This window comes from Cervus canadensis, chromosome 15 (genome assembly GCF_019320065.1).
Source record: "Cervus canadensis isolate Bull #8, Minnesota chromosome 15, ASM1932006v1, whole genome shotgun sequence".
In the NCBI taxonomy this organism is placed as follows: domain Eukaryota; kingdom Metazoa; phylum Chordata; class Mammalia; order Artiodactyla; family Cervidae; genus Cervus; species Cervus canadensis.
The window spans coordinates 52,515,462-52,517,748 of NC_057400.1; the positions used below are offsets into that span (position 1 = coordinate 52,515,462).

General features: G+C 39.5%; 1 non-coding gene across 1 annotated transcript; it reads left to right on the top strand.

The window, feature by feature from the left end:
- The first annotated feature begins 1,182 nt into the window (after positions 1 to 1,182).
- On the top strand, positions 1,183 to 1,290 carry LOC122454059. Its single transcript, XR_006273280.1, has one exon. It is a non-coding gene; the product is annotated as a U6 spliceosomal RNA (small nuclear RNA).
- Positions 1,291 to 2,287: the final 997 nt, after the last annotated feature.

Consider the following 2,287-nt stretch of genomic DNA (forward strand, 5'->3'; position numbering starts at 1 on the left):
CAACACTAACTCAAAGCCCTGTTTTAAACACTGTACATATGTTGACTTATTCAATTCAAACAAAAATCCTGTTTGTATAGATGAAGAAAATGAGGCTTAGAAAGGCTGAGTAAAACGCTTAAGGTCACATAGCTCATAAGCAGCAGACCTCAGTCCAGGTCTATCCAACTCCAAAGCCCATGTTCTTAGTCCCGAGGCTGTATTGCAGTCAGAGCCTTAATCTTTGAGTCTGACACTTCAAAGTCCTCACTAACATTTGTCCCAAAGGATCCACCAATCTCCCAACTTTTCATGGAATAAGACCACTCAATGTCCACTGTGACTTGTCTAAGAAAGAGTCTGGGGAAAGGTAAGAACTTGAATTTGGCCTCCACTTACATACATTTTGGGAAATAAAACTACTAAAACCAGCCTATGACTTCAAGAATATCCATGAGCTTTATTTCATAACAGGATGTCAACACTAAAACTTGTGCATCTAGATCTTTCAGAACCAGAAATAACCTGAACCATCTAGAGGTGTGTCTAAAGCATATTCCTCCAGAGGCTAGGGATGTTAGTCATAGATCTTTAAGCTATGTAACTGAAACACTGAAACTTGTTAGAGAGGTCTGTGAAATAATCCAGATAAACCAGTTGTCCACACTGACCAAGGTTGGCTTGTTCTTAGTCGCTCAGTTGTGTCCAACTCTGCAACCCCATGGACTGTAGCCCACCAGACACCTCTGTCCATGGAGATTCTCCAGACAAGAATACTGGAGTGGGCTGCCATTTCCTTCTCCAAAGGTTGGCTTAGTGAGGTTGAATTTTAATTACTCAACTGAAATAATTCAGTAGGATTTTGCATATCTGACTTACAATTATTTTGAAATGTCTACCACAAAAGTTTGGAAAGGTTTGCTTTACATTAATGAAGTAAAAAACTACTATCCAGGGAACTTCCCTGGTGGTCTGATGGCTAAGTCTCTGTGCTCCCAATGCAGGAAGGGGCCTGAGTTTGATCCCCGGTCAGGGAACCAGATCCCACATGCTGCAAATAAAGATCCTGCATACTCCAACGAAAAGATCTTTTAAAGAAATTATACAGAGATTTATCATTCAACCTGATTTGTAATGAAAAGACTGGAACGTGTCACGAGGATGAATTTGTGAGAGATGCGAATAGTGAAGAATCAACTCTCAGGGCTCACTTTGGCAGCACATATACTAAAATTGGATGCATACAGAGTTAGATCAGCATGGCCCCTGTGCAAGGATGACACGAAAATTTGTGAAGCATTCCATATTTTTAGGGAACTCAAACTGGGGCTCTGTAACAACCTGGAGGGGTGGGAGGCAGACTAGAGGTACAAGAGGGAGGGAACATGTGTATGCCGATGGCTGACTCATGTTGATGTGTGGCAGAAACCAACATGATATTGTAAGGCAATTATCCTTCAATTAAAGATAAATAAATTTTTCAAAAAGAATACATTTATACACAAATGTATCCCAAAGCTCCTGCATTGGGAGCACATAAAAGAATACATTTATACATAAAAAGAAAAGAATCAACTCTCAGCAGTGTGTTTGGTCCTCCCTTGGATCTTTCTCCTCCTTAACAGTGTTTGGATGAAACAGACCTGGGGACACCCCTTCCTCCAGCCTCTGATAAAAGAAATTTTCACATATCGAGATACAGGGAAGTCATTCTGGTTTATACATGAGTTAATTTGAATTTTATGCTAAATGCAATAGCCTACTTACGGCCTATCAAACATACATTGTACGACTACTTTAATTATTAAAGAAAAGGGCCTATTGACCAGAAGTAAATAATGTCCATGTTAAAAAAAAAAGGTTAAACGCCACTCGTCCTTGGACACTGACACTGGTTCTCCTTTGATGATAAGACCCTCTTCCCAGTGGGTACCTACTGCTCTCTTCTGTTTTTGCTTTCTTGTCTTTTTTCTGTTTGTTTTTTTTTGTTTGTTTTTTTTTCTGTTTGTTTTTTTAACCACACCACATGGCTTGCGGGATCTTAGTTCCCTGACTAGGGATTGAATCTGAGCCCTTGGAATGAAGTCCTAACCACTGAACCACCAGGGAATTCCCTGTTGTTTTCTTTTTTTTTTTGGAAACATTGAAGAAATGTAACCCTGACTTGTTCAATGTTCTTTGTTTTGACAAGATATAAAACTATGTTGAAAACCCTGCTTCTCCAGAGCAAGTTTCTCAGAGTAATCTTGGAAGCAAAATTCTGGGCTAGTCCTCAACTTGGCTCAAATTAAACTTTTCTAGTCTTATT